Genomic DNA, 24,765 nt, shown 5'->3' with positions numbered 1-24,765 from the left:
TGTTGGCTCATTTACTTACTAGTCCAGTGATGATGAGAAATTAAATTCTCCTTTTATAATTGACAGAGTGAGGAGATGGCACTAGATGACCACTAAGATTCTTTCCAAATCTAAACTTAGTATACAATAAAAGTAAAGTCCTAACTGCATTTTTTTAAAAAGCTTCCAATCAATTGGCTCATTACCCCTCTATTTTTTTTTAAACACATGCTACTTGGAGCCAACAGCAGCTGTACATTTTCAATTTTGGTTTAATACAGGGTGCTAAAGAGTCCAAGTTTGCAATTCTGATATCATAAACAGGATTTTTATCCCCTTAAAGCCATAATAATACACTTCCTTAACTAAAATTTATCAAAACTGAAGTTCAGTAAAGTAAATTAAAATTTCTTTAACTAAAGTTTATTAAACTAAAATTTCCTTAACTAGAGTTTACAAAATTCTTTCCTCATGACAACCCTATGATAGAGAAATCAATTATTCCCATTTTAGAGTTAAATAAACTAAGGGTTCAAAGGACCTATCTCAAATCACATCCCTAACAAGGGCGGAAGTCAGGATTTAAATTCAAATTCCTTGACATTGCCTTCTCAGGATGCCAGCCAATTGGCAAAAGCACAATGCTGGCCACAAGGGGAAGTGGGGAAGTGTGGGAGAATGGCCATACTGAAATCCATCATCAGAAGGGAGGAGGAGAGACCCAAAGCTGAAGCAGGAGACCACAGCATCTTAATACTGAAAGGGAACTGAGGGGGCATCTAATTTCATCTGTTCCTGAACCTACACAACATTACAACGTCATCAAAGTTTCCCTTAAAGTCTTTCAATCAGAAGAAAATACTCATTCCTGAAGAGCCCATCTCATTTTAGAAGAGCTCAAATTCATAGGAAGTTTGCTTTGCTTTTCCTTTCATAGCAAGTCTGTAATTGTCTCTTTACAACTTCTACTCATTGCTCCTTATTCTGCCTCCCAATCACCCAAAAGAACATGTCTAATCTCTAGCTGCCTTGCCAAAGGTCAAACATTTAGCAGCATCAGTGAACCAGGTGGTACAAGAATTAAAAAGATTCATTCCATATTTAACAAACCCAGGAGTGACCATTAGAGTTATAATCCCTTTTGTCATCTGCTTGGTTGACACAAGTAGCCATATGCCCCAAGGAGGGCATACACCCTGCCAAAAAAATCATTACAGTACTTTATTAGGTGCTTCAGAACTGGAAATGGGGGAAGAAAAGGAGAAGGGTTACTCTGTGGTTAATGGAATCCTATTATTATAAGGCTGCAATCAGTGACAAATATTTAGAACTCCGAGGAACAGAGGAAGAATTACATTAAACAGAACAAAGTGGGAAGATCCAACTAATGATGATGACAATAATATAAGGAAAAACAATACTGGAAGGCTTCACAACTCCGATCAATACAATGATATTAGTACTGACTTCAGTGCCCCAATGATGAAGCAAGTTTCTTGTCTGTTGGCAGGTATGAGATATGGACTTTATCGGTAGGCAACATACATTTACAGACATGACCAATGAGTTATTTTGTTTTGTTTGATTACAAAGAAGGGGAAGTCTTGAGGGAAGGTATGTGATCTTTGTAAAGGAAGGGAGGGAAGACGGGAAGACGGGAAGGAGGAAAGGAAGGAAGGCAGGAAGGCAGGAAGGCAGGAAGGCAGGAAGGAAGGAAGGAAGGAAGGAGGGAAGGAAGGAAGGAAGGAAAACAGCAATGAAACTTTTTTTAAAAGAAAGAAAAGGACATCTAATTAAGTCTTTTGTGCCAAAATAGCACATTAGAAAGGAAGAATGTTTGAAGGCAAGTTGAATAAGGGAAGAATTCAGAAGGAAAAAAGAAAAAAAAAATCTTTATTAAAAACCCCCAAAGTTTTGGCATTAGCAACTATTCCCATGGACTAAGTTTCAAGGCCTCATCCATACATACCATTTACGTTTCTATGTTCAAAATTATTAGTTCCAGAATAACAATTCTAAAATATAAGGTATATTGCTCACATTGTAATGATAAATTATGTCAGTCAGTGATTAAACAAACAATCCAATTTAGTCTGAGTTTAACCACCAAACTATGTGGATAAACAAACTATGAATGGGTTTCTATCCACCTGGGAACCTAATGACATAACACAGAATATGGAGCAGAGACTGATTTCCTAGATTCCTGTGATTAACTTTAAGTACCAAACACACCAAGGAGTGGCAAACTACCATGATGTTTCTCAGTTTCTTGAAATGGGATGCTCCCTTTTCAGACTTGAGACACACAACACTCTACTTTCAGAGAAGGTGCTCTATGTGCTCCATGAGCAAAGCAGATTTTAAGTAGCTCTAAAGAAACATGAGATGTGCAAAGTTAGAGAATCCACTCCAAATGCTTACATGAACTATCTGTGCCCAACCTCTGCTAAGCTCATATTGGTCTGATCAGTCAGACACACTGTAACTTGACTGATAGAGTGATATCATTTTGATCCTCTTCGAGAATGAAAGACAATCAACCAGTTTTTGTCTTTGTACATACCCCCACCCAACCCTCACTCCCAAATGCTTAGGTAAGTGTTAGAAAGCTAGAACTGCAAGAGAGCCATCTACACCCAGAGAGAGGACTATGGGAACTGAGTGTGGATCACAACACAGCACTTTCACTCTTTTTGTTATTTGCTTGCATTTTGTTTTCTTTGTCATTTTTTCCCTTTTTGATCTGATTTTTCTTATGCAGCATGATAATTATATAAATATTCATACATATATTGGATTTAATTCTATTTTTAACATGCCTAACATATATTGGATTACTTGCCATTTAGGGGAGGGGGTGGGGGGAAAGGAGGGAAAAATTTGGAACACAAGGTTTTGCAAGGATCTATGTTGAAAAATTATCCATTCATATGTTTTGAAAAGCTGTAATAAAAAAATAATAAAATTTTTAAAAAAAGAAAGCTAGAACTGCTTGTTGATTGGTTAATTAACATTCCAAAATGCTTTATTGCCTAATTGTTACTCTTTGGGTCATCTTTGACAGAAGTATCAATATTTTGCTGTTATGTCTAAGTTTTGGTGTATAATTGGGAGTACTTTTGTAGATTAGATGAAACTCTTCTAGAGAAAAATGGTCCTCATAAAATCCCTCATGTGAAAACTCGATTACAGCCAAGTAAACAGTGAGGCACACTCATGCAAAATAGATAGATCCTAAATAGATCCATAAAATGGAAGAGCTGTAGTAGATGTACTCTAAGGTTCTTTCTTGTTCTAAATCTAGCTCCTATGATGTCTTTGAAAGACTATGTGACAACTCCAGAATAAAATAAAAGTCATGATTTTGTGTGGGATTTTAGCCACAAGAGAACCTAAATTTTATATGTTATTCTAAATAATCCCTGACTTTCTTTTCCTACCTCCCCATGCAAGGCCATTGGGTAATCTAAAGTTAGATTAAGAAATATGGGTCCCATGACTTCCAGCAGACAAGTATCTCCCCTTCTTCTCTCTACACAAGGACACCACCTATGTCCATCCAGACACAAGAGCATACTTCACTGGGTACATAGAAAACCTTCACTCCATTTGCATTATATCCATTTGGTTGTCCTTGGTAGCATATTGTTTTTTGAGTCCCTGGTACTGGAAGCTTTTAGAAGAGGGCCCAATCCACCTATCACATAACTGTGCTGTTGCCTAGGAGTAAAATTAAAAGGATACAGAGTAGCAATGGCCAGCTACATCAAGAACCCCATGATAGTTGAATTTTAATTCCATTAGAATTATAATCCAGATAAATTTAGTCCCACTTCTAAACCATAGGGAAGGTAATATGAATTAGTTTTGAGTTTTTCCTTTGGGAAACTGATTATCCTCTGTGACTTTAAGTCACAATAATAGACTAGGGGAATGGTGTCTTACAAATAATTTGGCTAATTACTACAGGTAAGATTTTTATTACATCAAGGTAAATTAATAATATTTTAAAATTTATAGCTTGTATTACATCAAATGAGTGATATTAATGTTTGCTACTAAGATAAGTCAAAATTTGGATCATGAACAGTTATTTAACATGATTATATATAACCAAGAACCTCAAGTGGGAAATTTTGCAACTGGGACAAATTTCACAAACTATATTAATGGAAAATTGGCTGTCAATTGGAGAGCAAAGAAGCTGGGTCATCAGTTAGGGAAGACAAAAAAGAGTTTGTAGCTTCTATTTTAATTAATTATTCTTGCTAATTAAAGGCTCAGTTCTGTTGTTTCTATATTGCTTAATAAGTGCAAGGATGCTATTAGCACCTTTTATAACTGGCACTCTCAGTTAAAAGTCCTCACTGTTCCATTCTCATTACAACTCTATTATCAAAGATCTTTATGGCATTAGTTAGAAAGCTTTCTTTATAAGCTTTTTCCACAATTTAAGAAGAGAGCTACTTAAAATATAATGATTTAATATCTAAATCACACTTGATGATTTCAGCAATTTAAGCATTAAAAGACACTATCAACTCACAATTACCTGAAAATTATTTCCAACACTTACTGCAAATGAAAATAGGCCTTTGGAAAATAGGTCGAGGAAAAGCATAAAAGGGGTAAATGTGCACCTCTGACTATTCCAAAGCCAAACATAGGTGATGTTTGGTCTTTCTATTTTTGTTTTGGCTGCAAGGTTTGTCATTCTGAAATGGCATGGAAAATTTTGTGCTATATTATTAATGTACAAAAAATTGTCTAAAATCCTTATAAAACATCCAATAGAATGCAAAATGTTAGCAAAAATAAATAAAATAAAACACACACACTTACACAGAGAGAGAGAGAGAGAGAGAGAGAGAGAGAGAGAGAGAGAGAGAGAGAGAGAAAGAAACTAGCCAAAACAAGGTCATGTTCTATGTTCTATCCCCATTGGGAGGAACTCAATCCCTCTGAAATTACAACAATTAGGGAAATACAAAGGGAATCACATTCAAAGCAGGAATGCATTTCTACTTATCCCAGTAACAATGATTTGAAACCATATGTTTCTTTTCAGATATTACAAGGGAAGGGGAAAAAATATATTAATTGATCAAATTAGCAACTTATTATATCTTCATTATATATTAATAATCTAAGGATTCATTTAAGCATTATTTCTCTTATTTAAAAAGATAACAGACCAAAAACCTGGATACTAGTTCTTTCATTTCTCTTAAAGAGAAAATTCTAAAATAACTCCAAAAAAAAAAAAAATATATATATATATATAAACATTTTCCTTCTCTGGTAGGCAGGAAGTTTCAGGAAAACTGATTGATACTCTCTTATTCTCTTTGTCAAAGCTAGCTATCCTCGTTATTTAAAATCTTCCTTCCATCTCCAGTTATTAATGCAGATAAGCCCAAAGCTAGAACTGGAATTCCCTCTGGTCCTCACCTCTCCCTTACAGAATCCCTGACTCCCTTTAGAGTACGGCTCTGGTACCACTTTCTACTTCCAAGTGTTTTTCTCTCTTTACTTCAATTGGTACAATCTAGATGCACCTAGAATATTTTCTTCTCATCTCTTCCACCCATGGGGAAATGAAGCTCTTTGGAGGCAGAAGCTTTTTCTTTTCCCTCCTTGTCCCTGAATTCCCTTTGAATGTGCCTTTGCCACATAATAGACTTTTTTTTTTTTTTTAACATAATAGACTTTTAATAAAGATTGGTAGAATTGGACAGAAAATTAAATTTCCCAAATCAACTCCAGTTGCATTCAATCTTATTTATAAGCACCAAGGAAAGGGATCAGTCTCCTTCCCCACTGCTCCTCCCCCAAAAAACACAATAAATAATCACCAACTTCAAGGAGTTTATATTCTACTAGAGAAATAACAAAGATAAATTCTTTGTGGTTATGCAATATTTAATATTTTAACTAATATTTTCACTAAGGAACTACTTTAGTCACAATAAAGTTGTGACAATAAAACTGAACACTCTTAAGAAAAGGGGAAAAAATATATATAGAATTCATAAGAAATGAGACTGTTAAGAAATTCTAACCTTAAATCGATACCAATTTAACTGAATTGAAAAAAATTGTCATCAGTACCACCAATTCATTTAATAAAGAAGGCTCATTCCTTCCTTGGCAAAAATATCCATTTGCCAAATCAGAGAGAAATCATGTAAGTATTTTTTGTGTGTCTACTAAGTGTCAGGCACTGTGTTAGATACTGGGGATATGAAGGTAAACTCTATTTTAAAGAAGTGTACAAAGTGAAGGTAGGGAAAATATTATTATCAAGAGGCAGCAAGAAGTGAAAATACAAGCTTCATTTAGGCTACATAAAATGACAGTAACCTCAAACTCAAAGTACTGAATGGATGGTGAGCTCATTCATTTAGTGGTTCCCTTCAAGGACCCAAACTCTCCATTCTTTTGATTGCTGTCTCTCCTAGAATACTCTTTTAGGAAAGCTATTCTTCACTTTACTCCCACCTCTCTCTAACCATCTACCTGCCTGGCAAATCTAGTGCATACTTTTCCTTTCCCCACCTCCTACTCCCAGTTAAAGTTCTAAATTCAGAAACCAATCAAATCTACTCTGTCTTACCTAGAAGCCAATTTTGTGGGTTAGGTGTTTTTCAGTCACGTCCAACTCTTCATGACCCCTCTTTGGGAATTTCCTCGGCAAAGATACTGGAGTGATTTGCCATTTCCTTCTCCAGTTCATTTTATATATGAGGAAACTAAGACAAACAGTTAAGCGACTTGATTAGAGTCACCGAGTTAATAAGCATCTGAGACTGAATTTGAACTTAGGCTTTCCTGACTCTAAGCTCAATGATCTATCTACTGTGCCACCTAGCTGCTCACTTCAACTGTTTTACTTACTATAATAACAGAAAATGGAGCAGATGGGAGATTTTAATCCTAATTTCTAAAAGAGCTTGACAATATCCTTAAAGTTGGAGGGAACTTCACAAATATGGAATATATGATCGTGGACTTAAGACCTAGAAGGGGACTTCAGGAGTCCAATTCCTTTTTTTTTTTCTTTAATAGATGAAGAAATAGAATACCAGAGGTTGAGTTTTCCAAGGAAACAAAAAAAGTATGTGGCAAACCTTTGTCTTCTCACTCCTAAGTCAATGCTCTTTGCATTGAGCAACACTGCCTTCTACCATGATTTAGCAACCTAAAATAATTCTGAAGAACAAAAAAGCCCAGAATCACAGAATCTTAGAGTTGAAAAGAACCTCTTAGGACTTTAGTCCCAAACCATACCCGATGCAGAAATCTTCAATGTCCCCGGAAAAACAAAGTATCTCCTTGAAAATACTCCAACAAACAGGAATCTGTCATCTCAGTAAATATTTTTTGCCTAACTCTTGTGGTTAAGAAAAATTTCCTTTAATTTAACTGAAATTTGCCACTAGGTAGTATCTACTTATTGGTCCTAATTCTAACCTTTAGGGCTTAATAGAGGAAGCCAATCTCTTTATCCTGTGCTAACTTCCTAAAAGTACCTGAACAAAATAATGGATGAGAGTTGGGGGATGAGGAGGGCTCAAATATTATCATCTCTGGTTAATTATTCTCAAAAATGATGCGACTCCCTCTCTCTCTTCCTCTTCTAGAAATCCTAGAACTTGTCAGTGGTATAGCTAAAAGTGTAGAACTTATAAAATATTCCAGATGCGCTCTAATGAAGGTAAAGGGTAGCAGAATTCTCACATCCCTTAATCAAAGCACCATATTTCTTTCTGTTAAGGCACTAGGTTTTTTTGGCTGCCAAGTCACACTGCTGACTCACAATGAACGTGCAGTCCAACGAAACCCCCAAGTTCTTTACATATAACTGTTGTCTAGCCACATCTATTGCAACAAACATCAGTTACAACAACCCTTCCTTAGAAATGTCTCTTTGTTTCAATAAGTCTTCATGCTGTCCTTTGCATCAGTCCATAAAAATCTTTGCAACACCAGCAAAACACAATTATTATAATGGTGTAAATGGAAAGGACAAATGTTAATACAATCAAAATAGAATGCTGTGAGATGGCTAAATGTAATCCCAAAGAAGATATATGCAAAAATATTTCCCCCTTTTCCCTTGATTCACACTTCTCTAAAGAGGTAAAAATCTATGAATATAGAATACTGAATGTAATATCAAACTTTTTAAATATAATGGTTGATTTTGATGAATTTCTTTTCCTTCATTATAAGAGATGAAATCCCCAGAGGAAAAGGGTGATATATCGGCAAATATAGGTAATATCAAAAATGAAAGACATCACTGAAAACTTTTTTTTAAAATTCTATCTAGATTTCTTGAGAAATTTTTAAGCACTTTGTCTCAAAACCAAATAACAGACTAGATTCTGCTGCCAAAGAATTTGCTGATTCACCTCTTCAGTACCCACATCAGTCTGGTTATAGGATCAATAAGACTTGGGATATCCCTGTGGCTGCCATGGCAGCAAGCTGGCTAGTTTAGCTGTGATCAAGACTTGGGAGCTGCCAGTTCATTATGTCTGTAACACCAGCTTAATGCATTTCTACAGCAAGTCTGTAACCCTAATTGCAGTCAACCACCTCACAAGTCAGTATAAATGGATCAAGAGAACAGATGGGGAAACACAGTAGATGGAACAGTGCAAATTCTTTAAGCAAAAACCAACTGAAAGCCATCACACATGGGGTAAGGAACTATATGTTCTCTATTACTGTTTCAGATTACTACACAATGTATTTCATTCTGCAAATTTCTCTTGAAAATATGACTTAAAAACTCTAATCAATGCAATGATTGATCCATGATGAAACATGCTACCCTCCTCCTCACTGAGATGTGATGGACTTAAGATGCAGAATAAGACATATTACTTTTTGGATATGGCCAATGTAGGAAATTTGTTTTCCTTGACTGAGTATGTATATAGATTATATATGTATATGTATGTGTGTGTGTATAAATATACACACCAGTTTTGTTTTTCTTTTATTCAAATGGAAGGGGGTGAGGAAAGAAAATTAAATTCATGTTATTGAAAAAAATAGACCAGATACCCCCTCAAAGCTTGTGATCATATATGATTAAGTAAATTGTGCTTGTAAGCAACCATCCCAGACCTTTCTAACTAGAAAAGAATTTTATGAAAGAAGGGAGTGGGAAGGATAAAAAGCTTGGTTATTGAAAGAGGGAGGGGGAACAAAAGTATCACAAGACTGTGACTCATGGAACCACAGACTTTTAGAACTGAAAAGAACCTCATATGGTCTAACTCTAATTTTACAAAAGATGAAACTAAGGCAGGAAAAAGTGAAGTGATTTGTTTCAAGAAATGTAGGTATTTAATTCAATAAACACTAAAAACCTAGTATGGGCAAGATAGGATTGATTGCAAATTCTAGGAGGATAGGAACTGAAACCTTGCCTTGTAACCTAAGTTCAGAATATTCTGTGTGTGTGTTTGTGTGTGTAACCCATACACATACATATACATCGGGGGGGGGGGGGGGCGGTATACGTATGGAGAGAGAGGTAGGAGAAAGAAGAGAAGACGACAAAGACAAAGATGAAGACGATGAAGAAGAAAACGAAGATGACGATGAAGGAAAAAAGAGGAGGAGGAGGAGAAGAAAGAAGAGGAGGAAGAGTACCTATGATTTAATTTGATCCATTAATTACTTAAGCGTTCAAACTAATCATTCATACCAAAAAAAAAAAAAAAATCAAAAGATGAAGCATATGTATTGTCCATTATGATGTCATGCACCTGCATGGAACCTATAGCACTTATCCACCACTGCATTCATCTTAGACCAATGTTATATATGAACTATAAGTTAGGTCCAGAGTAAGAAGTAAGTTGGACCTAGAATAAGAAGTTGATTTGTCCTTGGAAAATTTAAATTGTGCAGTGATTTTAATGACCCAAAAGTACCTTCTTAGAACAAAGGCTCATTTGTTTTATTGTCAATTATAGAATTCCATAAACCCCCAAAGAATGTATAAACTACCATATACCCAAAGACAAAGGTGGGCTTGTAGAGGGTCTAAATGAAACTAAGAATTAGATGGAAGAAATGACATAAAAGATGCCTCTATAAAGATTTATCTATTAAGAAAAGGAAGAGGGCTGAAGATGCGGCCTAAGTCTAACCAAAGGGTAGTCCATATGTCCCACTAATATCATGTAATCTTGAAAACTAGAATAAAGTCCCCAGAGCATTGGATGGACCTCCTGTAAAGTAGTTTTGTGTGGTACATTGGAAAGAACATTAGCTTTTAAATCCAAGGTTGTTATTGCTGTTGTTGACGAGTCATTTTCAGTTGTTTGACCTCTTACCAAGAGGTTTTCTTGGTAAAGATACTAAAATGGTCCTTTCTGGCTCATTTTACAGATGAGGAAACTGAGGCAAACAGAATTAAGTGACTTGACCTGACTTACACAGCTAATAAACATCTGAGGTCAGACTGGACCTCAGGAAGGTGGGTCTCCTTGATTCCTGGCGTGGGCACTCTGTGCACTATGGCACCACTTAGGCACTCTTCGGAGTCCAAGGATCTATATTCTAATCCTGCCTCTGATGCTTATTGCCTAAACGATCTTGGGTATATTATTTCATCTCTCCTGGCCTCAGTTACTCATCTATAAAACTCAGGAATTGGACTAGCTAGAGCTTTTTAGATATCTGCCAGCATTAGGTGTATGATCCTAAGAATGAAAATGGACAAGAATCACAAATGATGAAAATGGTGGATGGCCTAGAATCTGCCCCACTGAAGGGAATAACCATGTTAATGAAATCTTAGAGTCATTAAAGTTCCTTTAGAGAGTAGTGTAGTGCTTGTGTTGCATCAACTCAATCAATATCTGCTTTTATTTTTAGCTGTCAATTCATTTCACTAACCCTTAGTTTTCTCATCTGCAATATGAATTTAGACTAAAGTAAATGAGTTCCTTCCAACTCTAAAGTTTTAGAATTTTCCCAAATAATCAATACTATAAATACAATACAATAGAATTTCCCAAAATAATCAATACAAACTATTATTCTAATGAGATATTTTTCAACCTGATGCTTTGTTAAAAAGGCTTGTTGTAAAATTTTAACACATATATACCACATAGCCATAAACTTATAATTGATCCTTACATTCACTGAGCATCCCTGATGGGATGGTCACTTTTCTAGTCACAAAGACTCTTTTTGTTAGGACTCCTTCCCAAAGATCCCCCCTTTCCTCTCTCCTCCCAGATGTCACATATCCTTAGCATTTGTAAGTCACCCATCATTAGAGATCTCTAATCCTTTTGTACAGTTACTATAAGGAATTCCCCTCCACATACTGGCTACCTATTCAGCTGTCTAACTGACTTTCTAGATTATATGAAATAAGACAGAGCAATAGATAATAATCCCTTTTAATTCTAAAGCTTGGTTGCCTTAAGAGAGGCTGGAGATGATAATAACAACAATATTAAGCATTTTGGTTTAAAGCAATTGCAAAGCACTTTATAAATATTCTCTCATATAAGCTTGGAAGATAAATGTTATTATTATCTCCATTGTACAGATGAGGAAATCAAGGCAGACAAGCCAGATTTGGAAAATGGTCTTCCTGAGCTTAAGTTTACCACCTGATTGCCTAATAGCTATCAGGAAAGCAATCTAAAGCCAAGATCAAATGATCCCAGATCCTCTCCACCACCTCCTTCAGACAACCTCTCCTCATTTTTATTTTCTCCTCAAGTTCCCAGTTCAATTAAATTCAATAGGAAGTGAAATTTAGTCCTGGAAGAGTACTGGATTTTTCGGTAAGAACATTTGGGTTCAAATGCCAGATGAAAAACTTAGCATCTGTAGGACCCTGAGAAGTGATTTAATATCTCTGGGCCCCAGTTCTCTCATTTATAAAACAGGACACTAGACTGTCTCTGAAATCCCAGCTCAAAATCTGTGATCCAAGAGCATAACCACTATGTCTGCTCAAAGATAAAAAAAGAAAAATAAACAGTCCTTAAGTGGCTAGGAGGGTGTGAGTGTGGGTAGGGGCTGACCAATGATCATAGGCCTGTACTGGCTCCTAGTTCTGTCCCACTGACCAATCCATGGTTTAATGTCCAGCTCAAAATAAGACTGAATTGGATGAAGATCTAAAAATCTGAGTTTAATAGCCACTGGGCTTTGCTTGCTGAAGAAGTCATGAACGATCTTATGATGACTTTTGGAGAGGTCATTTGAAATAGACTATGAGACCATGAAAGAGAGACACTAAGGGAGTTAAGTAGAATTTTTCTTTTAAAGGTAGTTTGGGAGAAATCTGAGTTACTGCTACAGACAGACTCAAAAGCAGATCAAAAAGGCAAAACTTGCTTTGAGGGTACTGAGGAAATTTTGTTTCCTGATTGAAAGCATTTATTTTCTTTATTCCATTTGTGAACTTAAACATGGCTGATAAGCATGGTTGTGCTAGTCATACACATGTATCAAGAAAAAAGAAAAACAGGATGAACTGAAGTGAAATTAGATATTATAACAAACCAGAGTTATCAACCTCTAAAATCCCTGAAAGGATCAAAAGCCCCTTCAAACCCTCCATTTGAACTACCAGTTCCAATGTCTTCTATCATCCTGTTTTTCCTCAAGCACCAGCATTCAACAGCAACAACAAAAATCTATTTTTTATCCAATTATGCTGAGTTGTTTTTCCTGATTCATTCAATTTCTAGTACTGAGACCTGTTGGAAATCTTTTTTAATGCCACTGTATTGTTTCCTGTCTTTTCCCCCTTGTACATATACAGTATTTCTGCTATTATCTGAGTTAAACAGGCTTTACCGGCTGACCTCAGCCCTGAAAAGTCACTTTTAAGACCATTTCTACGGAAAAAATACCCTCCAAGTTACATAAACCAATTCGTCTGGGAATACAACTTAGTTGTAAATTGGAGACTGCCTGCATTATATGGTCTAAAAATACATTCCACAGCAAAAGAAAGCATTATGAGGTTTTAATTTCACTTCTTAATCTCATTTAAACACACACACACACACACAGTCTGTTTTCATTAAGTAGCACATAGAGCAAAGCATTTCACTAGAACAGAAGAGATTTCATCAATCTCCCACACATCCTGGCTGTTGCTTATATAAAGAAGTGGGAAAGTCCCCTTCTGGTCAAAAACTGTGCCAAGACATCTGACATACTCATGTCTGCCAGGACACTGCAGTCAGAATAATCGACTCTTAATACAATTTTCAAATAGCATGGTATAATATTGCAAGCAACCCAAAATGTCAAAAGGGATTTCTTGAGCGAACAATCCATTTTTTGTAGTCCTTCAAAAGCATCCCACATAAATTAGTTCTGAGAAAAAGCGCACCTCTCTCAAATTACAAGTCAGCACCCAAAAACAGAACAAAGAATTTTCAGGAATCAACTACCTATTTCTCCACTTTTCAACAAACCTTCCAGAGACAAGGTAAAATGCTTCTTAAGTCAGCTGATGAGAAGCTTTAAGAAAGAGCACAGAGAAAATCTAATCCTATATGACCAAAAAAAAAAAAAAAAAATAAGAGCTGATTATTAGAGATTCAGTCCCTTCCTGCTGGAAGTGATTGTCCAGTCCAATTCTCTCAGTTTGTAGATGAGGGGAAAAAAATGGAATTTGAAGAGGCAACATGATTATCTCAAAGCCAAAGAGATAGTAAGTAACTGAAATGGAGTTCAAAACTAGGTCTCCTGCTTTACAAGTCCATGCTCTCTCCACAAGGTTCATTCACTGAGCTGAAATGTGGCTGGGAACACTTCACTTAAATATACTAAATATCACCCTTTAACATATGATTTAATTTCCACAAAATTTACTAACATTGTGGGAATATAAACAAACCAAAGGGTAAATTAGATTATATAGGTATTATCTATGCACATGTGAAAAGACTGTCACAAAGAATCTATACAAAATGCTGAATATCTGGAATTCAGGATTACTTGGATTACAATACTTTTGATATTCTCTAATTATTCCTGGGAGCAATCTTCTTCCCAGGATTGTTGTGAAGCTCAAGGGAATAATAACTGTAAAGTACTTAACATAGAACCTGACACATAGTAAGGGCTCTATAAATGTTAGCTACTATAAAGTGATTAGCATACGTAGTGTCTGGTACATAGCCGGTGCTATTTAAGCATTACTTATTAATTTATCTGACTATGGAAGGTGTAATTTTTAACCTCTCTGATTCCCAGAATAAAGCTAAGTTTTGCAGCTAAATTATAGACTATTTGGATGCTTGATATAAGTATTATGCTCATAATAACCAAGACAAACTCTTTAATAAGAAGTCAATGAAAAAACTTGAATCTGCATTCTGTACATTTCAGTCAAGCCTCCTTTTAACAGATTGCAATGGTGTTTATTCACCAGACTTTACATCAAATGAAGGGCACTGGTGGACTCAATGTTTTTAACACTACAACAATGTCCTAGTGATGCCATATGTCTGTGAGTCACGGAAAATATGTCCCAGAAACAATTAAAGTTGAGGGTTATCCAAAGGGCAACAAGAGGCAGTGTGGGCATGAGTTTGCTTTCACATATCACTAACAAAAAACTGTGATGGAGATTCCAAGTGGTGCTCAACTCAAGGCTGAAAAGCTCCCTAGTGTGGTTGGAACCAAATTAAAATGTAATTAAGAAATGCTCAACAAACTATACAATTATGTGCACTATACAATATAATGTGGTTTTTCCAAGTTACCAAGAAGCCCACAGAGAGTCGTTTCTATTTAAGTTTGATGTCATTGGCGTAAGGGATGTCATGGAAAGAAAAACATTCCTGAAAAAGAAAGTATAGTGTATAACTGGGGGATGGTTACATGCTGGATTGGTAGCCATGCCATGCAAAGACCTCCAAAGGAAAGCCCCCAATATGTTGTTGGGCAGATTCCCTAAAGATTTGCAAGACCCCAAGGATAAGTCATATTGGATGAGTTGTGCTCTGCACAAAGGAAATCACAAAACCCACAGAATTTCAGAGTTGGAAGAGATCTTTGTGGTCTAGTATAACTCATCTCCTAAAATGAATCTGTACTACAACTCATCCCACAAATGGTCATCTTACCTTTGCTTGAGAACCTAAATGAGGAGGGAAAACCTCACTTCTCTACAGTTCGATCCATTTCTGAACAGCGCTAATTATTGTTACTTTTTTCCTGAAATCAATCCTAAATTTGTCTCTTTGCCATTTCCCCCCAGTGATCTTGCTTCTGACATCTGGGACCACACAGAACAAATATAATTCCTCTTTCATACAACACTCTTTCAAGTTTCTAAAGATAGATAACATGTTCCCTGAGAACAGTTATCTTTAAACTAAACATCCCCAGTTTCATGGATGGAACCTCCTACAGCAGACCTTGAGATCCTTTGCCAATGGCCTCGAAAAGTTTTCTGTGTTTTTCATTGTACTTTCTAAATGTAATGCCCAGAAGTAAACACAAAATCCCAGTTGTAGTCTGACCAGGACAGAGCAAATAGGAAATAAGCCATTTTCTTATCCTTGGAAACTGCCTTTCAATGCAAGCCAAGATGGCCCTAGGTTTTTCAATTGTCATATTACACTACTGAATCATATTGTTCTTAAAACCAGGTCTTTTCCTCCAAAAAATGCTACTTGCTCATGCCTTACATCTTGTACTTACAAAACTGATTTCTAAAACCTAAATAACACTTTACATCTATCCCCATTAAATTTCATCTTATTATATATACAGACTATTCTACCTATCAGTCTGGGTCTTATGCAATATTTCTTTTTCCTAATTTTGCATCATTCTCAAATACTATAAAATACCTTTTAGGCTTTTATTCAAGTCACTAATGAAAATTTTCATATGAAAGGATTAGCTTTGTTGACATATGTAAGTGAACTCAATGGTTTACCTATCTCCTCTTTTCCTGTTGTACGTTAATTTAGAACAGCATAACAAAATCTTTAAATAACACAGAGTAATAACAAACATTACTAAACTCAATGATTGAGAAGTTCTAAATTGTTTAATTTAAATCCTATGAAGGCCCTATCGGCCAACATATAATTTTTGATGAAAGAAAACAAAGACCTCCTATTTGTAACTGAAAGGTACAAAAGTATAAGGAACAAACTGTCTTAGCTACTAAGAAGTTATAAAATAATCACCTGACAGCTAACATTTCACTTGCCACTCTTGCCTGCAAGAACACACACATACATATTCTTCATCTCCTATAGAGTAATACAGTCTGGAAAACTAAGTTGTCTCTCATACTTAGGCACATTTTAAAAGCTTATCATTTGCACTAGTTATTATCCCAAAATTAAAACTCTTATTAAGATTCCTAAAGCACAATATAAGATTTCTCATCAAACAACTTCCATTTGAAAAACTATTTTTCTCTCTATTCTTTATAAAGTTCAACATTCACTCTTAGAAAGAGTTGCTACATCTGTTGCATGTCCTTTCATCTTTCACTCAACTTATTCTTGCAATCTGGCATTGGGCTCCACCATGACATTGAAATTATCAATGATTTCACCAATGAAAGCACCAATGATCTCTATACTAGAATCTTCAATGGCCTTATCTCATTCAGCCTTCATCCTTCTAAACTGGTACTAAAAGTTAATAAAACTGCCAAAAGCCCTCCTTTTAGAGACTTTCTTCTCATTGGGTTTTCATGACACTGTTCTAAGTCTCATTTAAAAGATTATCATCTAACTCCTTTTGCATGGGTGGATACTAAGAACTGCCCTCAGCTCTCTCCTCTTCCAGGACTCTCTAATTTAATTATTTCTGTGATCTCACTAGGTCTCCAGAACTATGCAAAAGACTTCCATCTTTGAAGAGCCATATTTTCAAGTGTCTCCTAGTCAACGTCACCTAATTGTTTCTATAGATATCACAATTCCAATACCTCCAAAACAAAACTCATTATGTTTCTCTTTCTCCCTTTTTCTATTTTTAGCCTTTTTTCTATGTATTGACTGGTTCTACTGATTTCCTCTCTTCTTCCTCTTTTTCTTTTCTTTAGAATATTGTTATATGAGATGGCTTTCTGGAAGGAGGAAGAAGGATATTAGAAGATATTTTGGTAAAACCAAAAGATATCAATAAAACTTTATTTTAAAAAATAATATATTCTAAAATATCATTTTAAAATAAATTTAATATTTATTTTAAAAATATCTTTTAAAATTCACTTGTCTAGGCATAAGTTGCATACAAGTTGAGTGTAAGCTCTAAGAGAGCAGGAACCATTTTGGGTGGGAGAATTGGTCTTGGTAACATTGGTGCTTAAAGTAGTGCCTTCCACATAGAAAAGCATTTAGTTTCTGCCAATTAAATTGAATAATATCAAGTAAAATTCATAACACAAGTCTACAGAAGAGAAAATATTCAGATCAATGCCAGATTTGGAAAATGAGAGCATACTTTGTTGACAAAATCAAACTGTAACATTCCCACAATAATTGGCACTAGCCATTTTTCCTGTGGCAGAATCATAGCAAAGCAGATTCTTTCCCTGAAGCTTTATCAAATAATTCACCCTTCTGCCAGCAAAAGCAAGAGCATCTCTGAGACTTAAGATCCAGCTCAAAATCATTTCAGTGAAACAGGCTAGGTTTTCTCACATACTGATCTATAGAAATTTCCTCAATTTAGAATCAGGAAAGAATGGCTGGCTTCAGGAACCTTCCTAGTTAAAAACCACATCAACCAGTGAAATAATACCAGTGCATGACCCCGATGCTCTGAGGGTTTCGAGGGATTCCCAATTTAATCTAAACACACTTTACTTGATACCAAATTCCTGAAGGGCAGCTAAAATGCTCCCTAGAGACAGAAGCAGCAACAATGAGAATGGGTCTATGAAAACAAGAGAGAAGTATTTGAAGATGTGCAATTGATGAGAACCTTAGGAGAAAGGGATCATGTCTTTCAATAATTTTCAGTGGCAAAAAAATTAGTCAAATATGGCTCTAGGTATTTAGAAAATAAATTTCAATAACTTCAGAAAATATAGGTGTGATCCAGGCCCAAAACAATCAAACACAAATCAGCTCAAGAAAGGTGGAAGAGGAGAAAGAGGGAGAAGAAGAAAGGGGAAGGAGAAGAACAATAATTATAGTATGGCCATAGGATACAGCCTTTAGTTCTTTAACTCTAGAAAAATAATTCCCAGTTTAGAGAAATATGTGACAAAACATCCATCCTTAAAGGAATAAGAATCTAGAGGATAATGGACACAATTATCAGTTGAATCCAAAGAACAGGTTTGAAACACTATTAAATTTTCTTAGTAGAGAGGTAGGAGTCTAAGTCTATAATACTGCATAAACCACTAAGATGCAAGAAAAGATTTAATGATGACAAATTGGAAAATGATTGTGTTATATAATAACATTCATCCAACTTTTAAATAAATATAAATTAAAACTAAATATATGAAATATATATAAATAAAACATAAATATAGAAAATAGAAAAATAAAAAAAGATAATCACCAAAAAAAGGATTTCTATTCTTGGAGCTTCATTTTTGCAAGGAAAACTTACAACACATGATTTCATTTTGCAATTATCACTCAGCTACAGTTTGTCCTATGTTGTTAAGGCACGACTGTTAAGCAGATTGGTTTCCTGTTCGTTCTTTAATAATTGCTGACCAGTTCAACAAGCACACACTTTGGCTGGAGATTCATTCCCTCACAAACAGGAAGTGACTTGAAGTTATCAGTAATAGGATCACAGATTCAGGACAGTAAAGGCAGTTATCAGGAAATAGGAAACTGTGCACACAAAATACTCTCTTCCAGATGTGTGAGACACTGCTGTGCTGCTGTTCTTCACTAATTTTAAAGATTGGAATCTTCCTTTAGTATTACAAAAACCATACCCTATTTCTCATCTCTTTCCTAAAACTCCTATTTGAAATGTGAAGCATTTTTGTTTTCTAGAGCAGGGTTTCTTAAACTTTTTCCATTAGTGACTCCTTTTTGCCCGAGAAATTTTTGTGACATCACATAAATTGGTATACAAAATAGGCATACAAATCAAACATTTACTTTTAATAAATTATAATTCTGTGATCCCCCCACATTCAGTTATGAGCCCCCATATGGGGCTGTGAGCCACAATTTAACAAACTGGGTTCTAGAGTGTCCTTCACCAATTTTCACTGGTAAAAAAGGAAATTAGCATTTTATCTTTCACAAACGAACACCAAGTAGCAAAAAAGTGAATGCTCATTTTTTCTTTCACGAATGTATACTAAGTATCGAAAAAGTGAATTATTATTGAGCACCAGGTCAATACTTTTCCCTGCCATCACAAATGTTAAGGAGATATCTAAGAGAGGAGGGAATCACAGCAAGAAAAATACAGACAAAGGAAGACAAAAGCAACTCTACAGTTACAAAGGCAAGGGAAAAATAATATTTTTGCAAATTGAACCAAGAATAAAGAAAGAAGCTCCATGGGGATCTATTAGCTACCACACCAAGCATAACTGTCTGTATACTATAATTAAAAGGTAATTAGCAGCTTTTAAAAAACAAAATTGTGGCATTTGTGCTAATTAGCATATTTGCAGCAAATACAGACCATAAACTAGACCCTGTAACCAATAAGTGACTAGCAGGCATTATATGAAAGAGCTGTACAGCAAAAGTCCAAGTACCGTTATTACCTACCTCAACAAGTCTTCAACCTGCTTGCTGATTTTCCATTTTAGTCAATTATTCACCCCATTGTCTGGTCTATAAACCAGAAGATTCTCTTACAAAACATAAATTTTCTCCTACTGACAGGGAAATTTAAAGAACACATACCAGAAAAGACCATTTGCGGGGACTTTCTCCTTTTTCACCTTTTAATTAAGGAAATTGCCTTCTGTTAAGTAAACATCCCCAAAATATGTGGATTTCTGCTCCCTTGCATCCACAAAAGAAGAATCTCCAGCCAAGATATTGCTGGTGCTTCACTGTCAGAGATGAGACTGATCTGTGGGTGTGGTGGAAAAAACAGATATGAAGCTAAAAAGTCTGGTGACTGCACCGGAGGGTACCATCCACTATTCTGAAACTGCAGACACTATATGAAGAAGTTGTCCTAGTTTACAATTCTACCCCTATGACTTGTGGTTTACCCAAGACCTTGTCCAAAGGACTGCCTACTTTGTTCTCACTGGCTTTCAGATCACCCAGTCAACAAACATTAAAAAAAAAAAAAAATTGTTTTTAATATTTTCCCCCAATTGCATGTAAAATTTTTTTTATTTTATTAAATTTTCAATAGTATTTTATTTTTCCAAAAACATGTAAAGACAGCTTTCAACATTCATTTTTTGTAAGATTCAAATTCAGTCTCCATAGTTCTCTAGTAACATTTTTCCAACCCAAGTCTATTGGGATTGTCTTGAATCACTACACTGTTGAGAAGAGCCAAGTCCATCATAGCTGATCATCACATAATCTTGTTACTGTGTAGAATGTTTTCTTGGTTCTGCTACTTCACTTCACTTAATATCAGTTTATGTAAATCTTTTCATGCTGTTTTGCAATCATCATGCTGATCATTTCTTATAGAAAGTAATATTTCATTAAATTCATATACCATAACTTATTCACAGCCATTCCTCAAATGGCCATCCATTCTGTTTCTATTTCCTTGCCACTACAAAAAGGGCTGCTACAAACATTTTTGCACATGTGGGTCCTTTTCCCTCTTTTATGACCTCTGTTTGCCTCAGTTTCCTCCTCTGTAAAATGAGTTGGAGAAGGAAATGGCAAACCATTCCAATATCTTTGCCAAAAAAAAAACCCCAAACAAACAAACCCAAGAGGTCATGAAGAGTCAGCTAAAACCTGAAACAAAACTGAACAATGGCAAATTGAAGGGGTGGAGAAAAATGAAAAAAAAAGAAAAAACTGAAAAATTAAAAACAAAACTATAACAAAACAAATTATATAAAGGGCAATCTAAAGATAATTAATGACAAAGCTAGTGTCAGAAGAGGGAATCAGGGATCAAGAAAGACTTCTAGTGTAAGGTGCAACTTCAGCATGATGAATGGGAAATAGGTTTGACCTCTATCAGATTGCTTGCTGTCTGGGCAGCAAGGTGGGCAAGGGAAGGAGAGAGAAAAATTCGGAACTAAAGGTTTTGCAAAGGTGAATGTTGAAAACTATCTGAGTTTATTTGGAAAAATACAATTCAAGTAATTTAGGGAAAAAAAACACAACTTAAAGGAAGCCAAGAGGTAGAGATGAAGAGGATGAGAATTCCAAGTCAGTGATAACCTGCAGAGTCATAGGATGGAATTCAACTTGAACCTGGGGCTTCTTCAAAGTCCACAGTGTTGAAAGCTATTCTTGAGGGGCTCTGAAAAATGTTTGCTTTCCTCTTCCTAAACCTGCATTATCCCTTGGCAGTCTTTCTGTAGAACTGCTTGGGTATCTTAGTTTATTCTATTTTTCACAAAGTAGCACTTTAATATTGCCCAGAAATAGCACCATCAGTTTGAAGTAGAGAGACCCATGATATTCTGTGCTAGAGAGGGGAGAAAATGAAATAGGGTCTAACCACTGAACTGTCTCAGCAACAGTTGCTAAAGTATCTAGATTATGCAGTGGATGGAAACATTGGGTCTGGAATAAGGGGAGAAAGGGTTTGAATTCAAATTTAGCCTAAGATACTTGGCTAGCTGTGTGCCGCTGCACAAGTCACTAAATCTCTGTTTGCCTTAATTTTCTCAAATGGGGATAAAAACAACACAGATTATGCATGATTGTTGTGAAGATCAAATGAGATAATATTTGTAAAGCACTTAGTATAGTGCTTGGCACACAGAAGGTGCTATATAAATGCATAAATGCAAGAGGGGCGCCTTGGTAGATTCCAGCCTGTGATATTATCAGCTCTAGGCAATCTCTAAAACTATCAGGTAGAGCTGAGTTGCCGATCTGCATTTGTGGAGGTGTTGGGAGTTTCCATAAGGGGAGTTCCAAAAAGATAAAAATCACAGATCCAGACCAAAAACAACAATAAAAAACCCAACAAAAAAAAAATCCCCACACACATACAAAAAAGGTGATTATATCCTATTGATTTCTCTTCCAAAATTCTACTTCACACAATGTTTTATGCTGTGGTCTTCAAATCCTTCTTGCAACTATTGTGTAGACATACAGTTGTTTCTCTTAAGTTCAGCAAACGGCAGCCCCCAAACCTACACAAATGTCCCCTCATCTCCCACATTCAGATCAAAAACTGTGCCTCAGCTGAGGTAATTCCAAAGTCAGGAGGCTTATTCCCTTTGCCAAAATGCAGCCCTAACCAAGGGTGGGTGGTACCCAGAGGCCCACAGATTGCTATAGTTACATAATTCACCTGCCCAGTAGCCAGTGGGCTTTAGAGAGAGATGTGACAGGTATAAATTGGCTGCATCAAATCACCAAAGAATATCAAATTTAAGAAGCAGCATAAAAGATATCATGTCACATGATAAGCTCTCAAATGAGCCCAAGCTACTTTAGAAAAGTTGACTTAATCTCAAACCCTATCCTCTTTGCAATTTCTACTTATTGCTCCTGCTTTTTTTTCCCTGCTACCAAATAAAACAAGTAGAATCTCTTTCACAGAATGGCTTTTCAAATACCTGAAAATAACTTTCAAGGCCTGTTGGAATCTTTTCTTTTCCAGTTGGGATGATGATAGAAAATGAACAGTCATCCCAAATATTGCACTTCATTAAAAGAACTAAAGAATGGTCATAGTGCCCCGATAAATCTTCCTCTTTCCAGTTGGAATAATGATAGAAAATGAAAAGTCATCCCAAATATTCCATCTCATCAAAAGAACTAACAAATGATCATGATGGCCCCATGAACCTTCCCTTTTCCAGCTGGGCTAAGTCACTGGGTGAGAATGACAACGAAAAGTTAGCCCAAATGCTGCATCCCATTAAAAGAACTAGTAAACAGCCAATAGTCCTTGCCAGAGGACTTTTGAAAGACCATGCACAAGAATGGTCTTGGTCACCCACCAAGGAGAGATAGACAGCCTTCAAATCTACAGCTACAGGTGCTGAAGTAGGCAATCATGCTCAGTATCTCTTATTACACTTCAGCTCAGTTAGGAGGACATAAGCAAATAATCTATTTGCACAACCAAACATTAATAATTAAGGAAAGCTAATAGCAAGATTGTTTGAATAATCCTGGTTATGCAAGTTTGTCTTGGACTTCAATTTTTCAATATAGCCTGAAATCTTTTTTAAGGCTCTGAGTTTAGGAACAAACTCTAATTTGACTGAATGATCTAATAATCCAAATATAACTGCCTTGAGTCTACCCCAGGCCAAGAGCAGTCTGGCCTCCTGAAAGGTTTGGAGTAGTTTCCAATCTCTTTCCTAAATAGTTGCATTGTCTAAAAACTGAAATAGTTTTATCTTTGAAGTGCTTAAGGAGAGGCTAAAACCTACAGACAGCATGGGAATTTACCCTTTAGAAGAACAGATTCTTTCCCACACATTCAACAGTATCATATAAACATGAAAAAAAAGAGGAAAAAAAAAGAGATTCTTTTTTTTTTTTTCCTTTTCCATACAAAGAGGTCCTAGGCTAATACAGCAGCTTCAAGGAGTGAATGAATAGCATTATGTTACAGCAATCTTCATTCTCTGAACAGCCAATGAGGCTGCCGAGTGGCCAAAGGTTCTAGGCTGGAAATGACAGTACTATACAAGTGAAGTCTTTCCTTCCCACTCTCTGATTTTTCATCGTATTTTATGCTTCTCTTGTGCCTTCACTATAATATAATGTCACTGCTGTACATTAGTTATATGATATTATACTTGTCCTATCTACCCTAGACAGGGAGATCCTTGAAGTCAGGAATATCTTCTTCATCTTTGCAATAACTGACAATAATTAATATTTACATAGTGCATTAAGATTAACAAAATATACTACATATACGATCTCATTTAATTTGATCTTCACAACAACCCTGAAGATTTGTATGTAATAAATAATTAATATTTAATCATTCCCTTATTACCCCTATTTTAAATATGAAGAAATTGAGCTACGTCCAGGGTTGTACAGTTAGTAAGCATAGCAGGCAGGATTAGAATTCACATTTTTCTGACTCTAAGCCTAACCTTCTGCTGCTAGGCCATGTAACCCCATGCCTGGCTCATAGTAAGAACTTAAGAAATGTTGGTTGAATGTAACTGAGATATTTGTTGTTTAGTCTGTTCATCATGTCCAACTCTTTATGATCCCATTTGGGATTTTCTTGACAAAGACTCTGGAAATGTAAAACCCCAGCCACTTAGTTGTGCTGCTATGTAGAGAAAAGATGGGCAAATGTGCTATTTTTGTCAGATGATACTCTATTTTAAATTTCTACTCTTGGGGTGACAGGATATCAAGAAATCAAAAGGCTACCAAAAGATATCAGTAAGACTTGGAAAAAAAAATGACTTCAACAGGAAACAAAGTTTTCTTGCAGTCTCAAGGAAGAAAGATGTTATCAGTCCAAGACTATCTAGGGGAAGAAGTAAAGCCTTCTAGATGAAGTTGAGTTAGCATTTGAGTGAGTTAAGCTATAAATGATGGGTAAATATTCAGGATTTAGAACAAAAAAGAGAGTAAGTCAGGTAGAGAAAACAACTCAGAGGCAGGAAAGTACAAACTGAGGACCAAAAGGAAC

General features: G+C 35.8%; 1 protein-coding gene across 9 annotated transcripts in view; it reads right to left on the bottom strand.

Annotated features, from left to right (window-relative positions):
* GAB1 (GRB2 associated binding protein 1) overlaps window positions 1-24,765 on the bottom strand; it is a 158,852-nt gene that overhangs the window by 94,909 nt on the left and 39,178 nt on the right. Inside the window, exon 1 of one of the 9 annotated variants that reach the window (XM_031943343.1) lies at window positions 19,878-20,285. The exons of the other annotated variants lie outside the window; for them this stretch is intronic. The gene's annotated coding sequence lies outside the window, so the exon portion shown is untranslated. Of the gene's footprint in view, window positions 1-19,877; window positions 20,286-24,765 lie in introns of those variants that run through there. 9 annotated transcript variants of the gene reach the window in all.

The sequence above is a fragment of the Sarcophilus harrisii genome, chromosome 6, assembly GCF_902635505.1.
Source record: "Sarcophilus harrisii chromosome 6, mSarHar1.11, whole genome shotgun sequence".
Taxonomy (NCBI): domain Eukaryota; kingdom Metazoa; phylum Chordata; class Mammalia; order Dasyuromorphia; family Dasyuridae; genus Sarcophilus; species Sarcophilus harrisii.
This window is presented reverse-complemented; position numbering and strand designations above follow the sequence as displayed.